General features: G+C 40.6%; 1 pseudogene; it reads right to left on the bottom strand.

Moving 5' to 3' along the window:
• Window positions 1–274: 274 nt before the first annotated feature.
• On the bottom strand, window positions 275–1,411 carry LOC149747856 (bolA-like protein 3 pseudogene; annotated as a pseudogene).
• Window positions 1,412–11,502: the final 10,091 nt, after the last annotated feature.

An 11,502-nucleotide genomic window follows, 5' to 3' on the forward strand; every position in this document is an offset into this window, starting at 1 on the left:
AGCCTTCACCATGAGTGCCTGGGGAGACTAAGACTGATTTACATGCATCAGGTCTTAGGAACTATTGCTCTAAATAATCGGAAACCACAAATCGGAAACCAGGCATCTATCAGTTCTCCTCCCTTCATGTTTCTTATGTAGATTTATTTCTCATATAAATTCACTTTCCTATTGGTTTTGATACAGGTAAGACCAGAAAGACTTTACTGAAAAGATTTGGGTAGTCAGTCGAGATTGTTTTTTCCGTCCTGAGAGAAACTAGAAATAAGTTTATATGAAGAAGTAAGATTTTTCTTTGAAGATACAGGAGGAAACATTGTATGTATTTAATTTATCCCTAGGATCATTCCCTAAACTCCATACTCAGGTGCTAAATTTAGCCAGTCTAGTTTGACATGTTTTAGTGATGTTTCCTTAACTTCTCTGTGTGTGACTACTCTTAAGGTGAATAAATCTTGATGACAAAAGCTTCCCAATACAGTTGATAATGAGCTATCCTGAAATTAATCATATGGTTTATGGACTCTCTAGACCCCTAGTTTCTCTGCTGTTCCTTTTTTTTTCTTTTTTTTTTAAAGCTGTCTGTTGCCTTTAATTAACATCTAAATAGATACCATATTCTTCTATAATTACAATATAGAAATGTCTATGAACAAAATAGATAATTTTTGTCATATGCCTAGGAAAGAATGGTGACAATAAGATTCATCCAAGGTTTTAGCAGCAACATCTAGTCAGCCAGGGCGTGCGTGGTCAGTGTTTGGGGACAGAGCTAAATATCCACAACCCGTGCATACCTTTGACGACTTCTTTTAGTGCCTGATTTACCATCTGGTGCTGCTGGACCGTTCTCTTCTCCTTAAATTCTTCCGATTCGATTTGAATTTCGTACAGTGCCCCACAGCCTCCTGAAATGTCAGTGACTTTGATAGCTGTAGCTCGAGGAAACTTTTCTTTGAGAATATGGGTCACTTTGAGCTCCCCCTCAGTCTGCGAGGCAAACATGCGCTGGGCACAGGGGCGAAGAAGAAGCCGGCGGTTCCGCGGAGCAGAGGCGCTGACGCCGTGGGTCTCCACACCACCGGGCCCGGCTGACACGGCCCGCCGTCTCTGTTCCCTTTTTTACCACCTTAATGGATGCTATTTCACGAACTGCCGTAAGAAATTGCGACGATTGTGAGGTCCGTATCACTTATCATACCAACCTAAAGGGTGAGATATTTCTGTGGATAGGTATAAGTTAGCAGAAAACAAGAGAAAACACAAGGAAGAAAGCATATTACTAGGACTTGAGAGTGATTAAATCTTTGGATTATCTAGTTGTCACATTTAAATCTACTTTTCCAGCATTTCTCTGCAACTTATCTCTCACGAGTCCCTCACCTGCATCCTGGACTCCAGCCGTGTACATTTTGATGGGTCATGTAGTTTGATATAGGAGAGTTTGATACCACCTTCTCCTCCTATACCCTATCCTGGCTGAAAACCATCGCTCCAGCCATGCCACATTTTTTGGATACTCTGAGCATTGGCCTCCTTATGAATCTGGGTCTGACCCTGCAATTTCCTCATTTATAATGGTCTTCCCACACTTCTCTGCTCTACCTCCTCCTAGATGCCTCTCATATATCAAGAATTAGCTCAAGCACTGTCACCTTTTGAGATTTCACCGCCTTCCTCAGTACTACCACCGTACCTTGAAATGTATTCCTTTCAGCACATGGGATATGTTGTGTTAGGATTATTTATTTCCATGCCTGTCTCTCCCTTCAGGATATGAGTACCTCAGTATCAGACAGTGGCTTATTCATCTTTGTATCCCATCACCTAGCAAAGCCTGGGAAAACCTAGGTTCACAATGAATGTTGGCTGAATGATTCGTTGCTGAATGAATTGTGAATCTGAAGGCTGTAGATGAAGATTCTGGCAGGTGTGGTTGGAGAGAAAAGAGTTTTGAAAAGATTATGGACATGGGCTGTATGCTGTCAAAGGAGAGCTGGTCCATATGGAGCATCTTGGGCAGCAGGCTTCTTGGGTAGAAGTGGAGAACAGTGAGAGAAGGAGTAGGTATTCAATAACAAATATCAATTATTTTGAATTTTTTCTTGGGGTCGTCCTGACCATGTGTTCTTATTCCTTTCTTATGCATTCATCTACTACATAGGTGAATTAATATAAAACGAAGTCACTGCTTCTAGCCATCAGGTTTTATGTTTGCTTAGTGCTGTCTCACATAGAATGATGAAATTCCAAGAAATTCGGTATTTTCCTAATCCTTTGCAATCTGTAGTTCTACAGAAAGCTTCTATAAGCGATCCAAATGATCTGATGGAAGGCTCTTCTTGCTGGTCTCTATGTAGCTTGAATGCTTAAGGATCCTATGGTGAGAAAAATGACTTTGGCAGCTACTGGGTTAGAACCATACATCGTTCATTCAATGGGACAAAACACTGCCTAAGTCAGGGGAATAATATGCATTTTAGTATATCAGTGGAGAAATACTAAATACCAGTGGGGAAATACTCCTGCAGAGGGCAGGAGGTGGGGTGGGATATGATTCTAGTTACCTACATACTGGTTGCATCTCAGATATTTTGGATTTAAACTCTCCAAAGACCTGAGTCACCATACCAAGTTTCTTTAAACTTTTTTTTTCCCTGTGCAGAACTGAGTGCTCTGCTGGGTGCTGCACTCTTAATCCTGATTTCCTTCCTAATTGCACAAGTGGTTGAGCTCTTACAACGCCATATTTCTGTTCATTTGCATTTACACAATATACTTCACTGTGTGCTTCAAGTGCACCATTTGAATGTCGAGTCCTGTCTCCATCTTTAGGTTCTTATAATGGCTGGGCCCACGAGTAGGGCAAGCCTAAGGAGAGCTGCTATAATCTCAATATGAGACTGTCTTCTTACAATTGGCCAATATTCAGCTGACTTCTTAGGCGATGCTGAGTAGTAATTCAAATGGAAGAACACAGCAATAAGTAGAGGGAAAGAACACCCAAGGTGATCATTTAGAAATCTTTTTCAGGTCAGAATAAAAGAACATGGGATTTGTTCTATTTTATTCCAAACACCATGTAATCAAGAGGGTCTCAGGCTCCCAGGGAGTTCAATACGTGGGGTTGCTTTATAAAACTGTTGAACAAAACCTGAAAGAATTCTTGCCTTGCGTTTCCTTCCTAATCCACATACTTGTTTTCATACTTGGTCTCTCCGGTCAAATCATATAATTTCACCAAATGCTATAACTTCGGTTTCTGAAGAAGACCTGTTGATCAAATATAGAGCACATTTGAGGTGGCAAAACATATCCATAATGTGATCTATCATATTCACTACATTATAAATTTTCAACATGTTCTCCTCTTAGAGTAACTAAATAAGAAAAAAAGTGTCTTAGTTATTCTTTATGGCAGAATCACTGGAACCAGAGGTGGAAGGGTCCTGATGCGGTCATTCTGTACTGGCTTGTGCTAAAGATTCCTCTGTGGCAGGTTTTCTCAAAGTCCATACTATTGATGTTCGGCCAGCATTTCTTTGTTGTGGTGGCTACTCATTGCATTGTAGGATGTTTAACAGCATCCCTGACCTCTACCCATTAGATGTCAGTAGCACTCCCCCGGTTATGACAACCAAGAATGTCTCCACATATTGCCAAATATTCCTGGGGAGTTGGGGGCAGGGGGAACAAAATTGCCCCAGTTGAGGATCATTGCTCTGTAATAACAATCTCGGCAGCTGTGATCAGCCTACTTGGGCCATATATTTATTCAGGAAGTATAACATCTAATGAGATCTAAGAGATAAAATGTGGAGGTTTGGCTTGTACTGTGGAGAGTGAACATTTGTTAAATATCTCCAGTTCACAGCCAAAGTGACCTGGGATTTCAGAGTTGATGTAATGATTTTCTTCTCACCAGCCTATGCCCAGTCTGTAGTCTCAGACTTCCTCAGCCCTTTCAAAGCAAGGCAGAGAGGAGCACAGACCACCTTTCCCATAGATTTTCCAGCAACGACCTATTGGTTCTATATATCAAATCCTTCTAACCTTGATCGATTATTACCGTTACTTTGAAATGTTTAGCTTATCAGTAGGATATCAACAGTGATGTTGCTCTGTAATATTTCAAATTGGAATCAAAATCTGGTACTTTTTGGGGGATGATTCACAAGTTGGATTTATTAATCTGTACTCACCTGAAGTTATAAACCCAGGATTTAATTTATGGAAACTGCCAGCAAATCTTAGCAGCCTGCTTTTGACTTATGAGTCTCTCTTCTTCCTAATGGTAGTTGTAGCCAAACTGTTTTTAGTGTAAGTCCAAAAATTAATTTCCATATCCTTAAATGGGTTTACAAATCCTAACACAGGTTTACAAGTCCTGAAACAGGTTTTCAAATCGTGCCAGTGAATCCTAAATAAAAATACTTGATTTATAAACCTGGATTTTGCACCTGGTTTTCCAGGAAGGTATTATAAATCAGGAATTGAGAGCACCCCTGGCAGAGTGAGCCCGGGCTGTCTTTGGGAAGTCCGGCTCTCCGCATCAAATTGAACAGGCCTGGTTTACAGCAGCAGCCCGAGCTGGCCACGGCTCCTCTGGGTCTGACATGCCAGTGCCTGTGAGGAAAAAGGGCCACGTCCCACAGGCTGGCTAAAACAGCCACTAATCAGACTGAAGACAGCAAACCATTCATCTTTTTGTCAGAAATGGGAAGTGGCATCCAAATAGTCGAAACTCCCAGTTCTAGCTGAGTAATACATGCAGGCATTTGGCAAGATGCTCGTCAACATTAGCACTGACATTATGCTTCAGAGCCCAGGGCCAAGGTCAGGGTCAAGAGTGTGTGTCCTTCCTCAGATGGGGCTGAGGATGGGCATCTGGGCTTTGTCCCTGTGCCGTCTTCATCATGGTGCTGAAGATGTCTGGCCTACGTGAGGGTATACACCAAACTGGGGGCAGTGGTTATTCCAGGGAATGGGATGAGGGTGGGCGGGAGATGGGCAAATTGCATTTCTACTTTATTCACTTCTGGGCTATTTGAATGTCTTTCACAGTGAGCATATATTGATTTCGTAGTGGAAAAAAATCACAAAGAGATTTTATCAAGAATACAAAGGGAACAAGGGGTTTTGTTTTTACTTGCTCTTTAGTAAGTGCCTAAAGTAGATCGTCACGCAGAGCCCCTTCATTAGCCATAGTTCCACTCCACTCCGCATAGGTGCCCCTTCACATTTACATAGCAGGTTAAAGTCCTTCCTTAGAACGCTGCTTATTTACTCCTTCAGTTTCCTGTGAACCAGGCAAGGCAGCAGTCATGTTCCAGGTGTGGGAAATGAAGCTCTCAGAGGATAAAAAGCTTGCTTTCCCCAAAAGAATATTTAAGTGACAGAGACAATATTTGGACCAGCTTTGGACTTCCAGTTCCCAGACTGGTGTTCTTTCCATGACACAACACTAGGCATCATGGCACACATAGGCCTTCCCACAGTAGAGGTTGGAGGTGCAACCTGTCTGCTCTGGTCTGGTGATCCTTGCTGCAGTTTACCCCTGTGTTAGCCACCATCTGTGACCCCAGTGAAGCTTTGTCCATAATGGTCTTCTTTGAAAAACTATGAGTTATTAAATTTTCCTCCTCTCTCTCTCTCTTTTTCTCTCTCACATACCATTCCACTGAGCCAAGTTGTGCCCTTCAACAATTCTGCCCAATTCCCTCAAAAGTCGGCTCAAGCACCAGGTTGTTTTCTTTCCTCTTTTTGGTTTGTTTTTTGTAAAGCTTTCCTGACCACTCTACCTCAGAGTGCTCCCTCGGATGGTCCTAACAGTGATGGTTTGTTCATCTGACAGATAATTACATTCCTCCTCACCTGATTCCTTTCATTTTTGGTGAGAAAGGTCTCTGGATTTAAAATCGGGAATTCTAGATTTGTGTTCTGGCTCCATTACTTGCTGGAAATGAAGCCCATGAGCATCAGTTTGTTCAAATGAGAATATATTTCAACCTACTTACCTACTGAACACAGTGGTTATAATGCCTAAATGAGATAAGATGGGAGAAAATATTTTGCAAACCTTAAATGCTGTGCCAGTCAAGTAAACTATGGAAGCTACTAACATACTCCCACATTTGGGGATCTGAAAAGTTTAAAAGTGCACAGGGCCAATGATATTTCAAAGTAACTTCAATGGTGATTTGGATACAATAAGTGCAACACAGTTACATAGCATACGAATTTGCATTAAGTAAAATTATTAAAATATTAATAATTTATTTTGTATGCAAAATTTGAGATAAAGGGAGTCCTCCAACCTTAAAGATAGTTGCCAAAATTACAAAATTTCAAAGCTGTTGGGCTGAGTAAATGATAAACTATGTATATGATATTGTTACTTGGCAGTGCCTCTTTAGTTGTTAAAGAGAAATAGCACTCACTCTTTACCAGAATAATGAACAATGCCTTTGTTCCATATGTTGAAATGTGTTGGTTTAATTTCACTTTACTATAATGAATCAATATAAAGAGCCAATGGCAAGGTTATTCAAGCTTTCATTAAGCAGTAGTGTTAGTGTTAGGGCTCTGAATCTCCCTCCTTCCTTTTTACCTTCCAAAGTAATAACCTCGTAACATAAGTTAGGTGGGAGAAAATACCATTTTACTGTGTTATCATTTAGTAGAACTAACTCTGGGAAATATTAGAGATAATCCTGAGTAAACTAAGAAGGAATAGCAAAGCAGGCTTTCTTCCAAATTCTTTAAAGTTTTCAAACAGCCAGTCAGGGATAATGGTAAAAAAAATTGCTAAGATTGTGGGGACATGGCTGTATGATAAACATCACTGTAAGGTTCCCCTAGACTACATGGGTATGATGGAATTCACTCTGAGAAGGAAAACCTCTATTTATAGGACTTCGATTGATAGGAAACCTCTATTGATAGGATTAATTTTCCTATCAGGAAATTAGTCTTGAATTTTGCAAGGTTTGAAATATCTCTTTAGGAAAACCTCTCTTGCATAACACCTGACTTTCCTGCAATCAATGGGGTGAAGATATGGCCCCTAAAGATTGACAACTAGGTACTGGAATACAATACAGATGAGACTGTAACCTTTAAAATGTTGTCTCTCACTTCCAAGATCTTTCCCTTTCTACATCTAGATCATCAACTTCTTGAAAGCAGGAAGTAGTCTATTTCATATTCTTTGGTCTTCCTCAGTATCTAGTAAAAAACCCATACGCAATAGATATTTTGGAATAATTGATTGAAAATATGCATCTCGGCTGTGCACAGACTCTATTTTAGAGTCTAATAAGAATTTCACCCCATGGATGACTTTAATAGATTATTTCAGTAAATGGGGTGCTTTGTTCACAGTAAGTCCACTGGTTTGTACTTGGGCTTAGAGCTAGGTTGTGATCTGAGGAGGCCTGCTGATTACTAAATGATTGTTTAAATCTTTGCTTGTTGTCAGAAGCCCTTTACTGAACACCACAGCATGCTAAAGAGATGCTCTCCAGTCTAAACAAATAAATCAGATAATCTAACATAATATAGAATCTATGCACTTAATGAAAACCTTAACAGGGAAGATGTGCAATAAAAAATATTTATGTGCATCACTTAATCTAATGAAAGGAAAGAAGAGCTACAGATCTGCAGTCTGCACATACACACAACACCTTCTACCCTCACCTCCCTTCATCATCTCTGCATTAGGACCACTGAATTGACAAACACATACCAGTATTAATTCAAGGTAGATATAAAGTTTCTAGCAATATTGGGGATTTAGAAGAGCCAACAGAACTAATTAAGTGGAAATGCATCTTTTCTTTATGAAAATAAAGTCCAGAGAGTTGTGAACTTGGCTGAAAAAAGCTTACATTTGTAACTTCACTAACCTTTAACTAAAATTTCACATTTCCATCTGTTATGAATGTAGACAACAAACCACTATAGTAATAAGTAGTGTTTATGACCTCAGTGCAAAATGTCTGCATATATTACTGTTGACGCAGATGTCTTGAAATAGCATGCATGCTTGCTCATCTCTGCTTTGAAATTATGGCAGTTATTAGACAAATCCACTGGATCTTATTATTAAATGCATTAATAAAGAAGCACATAAATCACTAGATTGCAAATTAAAAATGATATCTTTATGGTATATTTGTTTTCCTTTGTAATCCCATTTATTTTATGTTATGCACTGAAGAATATTTCTGGGAAGAAATGCAGAAGATTCACAAGACTTTCAAAGGGACTAAGGCCCAGGAAAGGTTAAGAGACCCTGGTTTGGGCTTCCCTGGTGGCGCAGTGGTTAGGAGTCCGCCTGCCAATGCAGGGGACACGGGTTCGAGCCCTGGTCCAGGAGGATCCCACATGCCGCGGAGCAAATAAACCCGTGTGCCACAACTACTGAGCCTGTGCTCTAGGGCCTGTGTGCCACAACTACGGAGCCCACGTGCCACAGCTACTGAAGCCCGTGTGCCTAGAGCCCATGCTCCGCAACAAGAGAAGCCAGTGCAATGAGAAGCCCGTGCACCGCAACGAAGAGTAGCCCCTGCTCTCCGCAACTAGAAGAAGCCCGTGCCCAGCAATGAAGACCCAACACAGCCAAAATAAATAACATTTAAAAAAAATTAAAAAAAAAAAAAAGGAAACCCTGGTTTAATGGCAGTCAAAACCACAGTTGGATTGTCTTTATTTGGGAATTAACTGGTCATAAACTTTGAAGTCCAGGAGCCTACCTCAAAGTTGACAAAGAAAAAGTCCCTTTTACTGACCAGGTCTATTATGATTATAAGATGGAGACTGGAGAGGCAACATTTGTTGCTACTGTGTGTCAGAAATGTCTGCACAAACAGAGAAAAGAGAAAAGAGGTCATAACCATTTGCTCTTTGTTTTTTCCCCCATACAGTGGTTAAAAAGTACTTTTAACTACATCTCTTTAGACCTTCTCAGCAATAGGTAAATGATCTTTTAAAAAGCCACATAAAATAGAGCCATGCCCTTAATTCTTTGTGTCTTATGTACAGCATGAGATTTGCCATGTAGCATTATTATATACAGCGATTATGCCCTACAAAAGAGTAATGGCAGTGAAAATAATCCCCAGCGCTGCTTTTGTTCATTGAAATGAGTGATATCTGTTGCTTTAAAAAGTCTTTCCTGATTATAAATGGCTATTTCCTTGCCAAGTGCTGACCAGACCTGGCCTTCCTTTTCCAAGCTGGCAGAAGGTTTCAGGTTGAAAGGGATTTGGACTTGAAACTGAATTTCTAATCTGACCAGCTCCCCAAATGGGGCTCCTGTTCTTGGCAAAAATGCTCTCTGCCCACTTCCAGAAAGTCATCAATTATTCAGAGGGACTTTTCAAATGTCAACAGCTTAAATAAGAAAATGTGCCATGACAGAAAGAAGCAAGAATGGAGAGTCTCAGGCTGAGTCTATCCTGCTAAAAGGAAACCTCCTGGACCAGGACTTTAGTGCCAAGAAGGCTTTTGATCCAGTGACTCTCTAGACCAGCTGGGTCAAGCGGGAGGGGACCTGAGCACCGTGGAGGTTTTAACCCATTTGCCCTGAGGTGGGTGATCTGCGATACTGATTCTTCTTGTGTCTCATACTCTGTTCCCTGAGAAGCACTATTGAACATCACCTGATGCTTTATGGAGATTGCATTCATTCAATTGCATACTTCATCCTTTGATGTGGATACAGTTCTTTTAAATTCAAAATTTTAGGAAAAAGCTGGACATAAAAAGTTGGCTCTCCTCCCCCCATTTCATTTCAATAGGCAGTGAATATCTGCTATGTGCTTGGCATTATGATAGCTCTTATAACAGATACAGTGTTTGCTCTAAGAAAATTCAGTCTAGAATAATGGATTGGGCAAGGACACAATAATTACAGGTGTTTGAGTTAAGGGGTTCATGCCTTCAGGGAATTAGATTTGGTCCCTCATTGTGTAGAAAGCTTGGTGAGTCCCTAGATTCCCAAATATTACTATACTCAAAAATCTCTTTGGTTTCTTCATTTGTAAAATGAGAGATATAATATCTACCCACAGTACATTGTTATTATACGTGACTTAAATAAGATTATGTACCAAAAAGGGACAATAGATTTTAGATATGTCAAGGCTGGGCTGATTCTCTAATTGAATAACTCACCTCCTTGCTGCATATACAACTCAAATGACAAATCACACCAAATCAGAGACCTTTGGGTCACTCCTGGACAAGGCTTGTATTAAATTGATGGCATAATTAAGCTATTACGGGAATTAGGGAAAAATTAACACAGGATATTTCCAAGGAGGAAGTGGAATTTGCCCTGAATCTTGAAGAGTATGTAAGCTTCTAAAGGGCAGGGAGGGGAGACATGGTTAGGAATGGCTTCTGGCAGAGGGAACAGTACAAGGAAAAACCTGTACAAAAAACAGTGAGTCGACTAATTTGCATGGAACATGATGTTTGCATTCATTACAGAGTAGTGAGGAGATGGATATTGGAGGGTAGCCTGGGTCATACTGTGTAAGTTCTTCATTTAGGTGGCAGTCAGGGGAAAAAATGGAATGTGTTTTAACTGGATCAGAGCTTTGCTTTGGAAAATTAGTTTGGTAGCAGCATGTAGAATGAATTGGAGGGTGCAAGTAACATTCAAGGAAAGAGATAGACTGCGACAGTCCAGCTGGAAAATAGCACAGGAGTTTGACAGCTATTTCAGGGCTTGGTTTTGTAGCGCCCATGAAGTTATGATGATGTAAACTTGGACTGTGGCAGTGGAAGGGGGAGGCATTCAAGAGGCTTTTTAGGAACACACCTGACACAACTTAGGTTTCTAGGAAGCAGGGGAGACAATGACAAGATGATTTGGACGTGTGAGGGCTGGGTGAGAGGAAGAGAGAAATAGTAGAAATAAAGAATTTGGGAGAAGCTGGCCTGTGCGGTGAGAAAGATGCAAATAAGTCATGAGGTCAATTTGGGGTATGCTGAATTTAAGCTGTAAGTGAGTGAATTTAAGCTGTAAGTGAGTGAATTTAAGTTCTGAGTGGAGGTGACCAGCAGACTGTTAGCAATTTGGGTATGGAGTTAGAAGAGAGATAAAGATTCAAGTATACTGTACACTTAGGCATCATTTCAAAGGAGGTAATTTTGAGACTATGGAAAGGAATAAGATTCCTGAAAAATAAAGAGAAAAAGAAGGCTAAAGTTAGAACATTAGCAAATATCTACTGTTGGTGTGGGGGTGTTGGGTGAAGGCACCGTGGGAGTAGGTGTGGGAAAAGCCTTCAAGGGCCCGGCAGGTAACTTAATAAGGAGGGGATCCTGGGATTAGTGCATACTCACCCACTGAGTGTGAGGTAGGTATCCTGGGGCACCAAGGAGGTGAGCCTGCTGCATGGGGACCATTGGGACTCAGTTTTAATGAGTGGGCCCAGTGTCACCAGATCTTCTGAGTTTTCAAGAGAAATCATGAATCTAGATTAT

Source organism: Delphinapterus leucas, chromosome 12 (assembly GCF_059928025.1).
Source record: "Delphinapterus leucas isolate spDelLeu-1000000601 "Yukka" chromosome 12, BTC_Dleu_Yukka2, whole genome shotgun sequence".
NCBI lineage: Eukaryota > Metazoa > Chordata > Mammalia > Artiodactyla > Monodontidae > Delphinapterus > Delphinapterus leucas.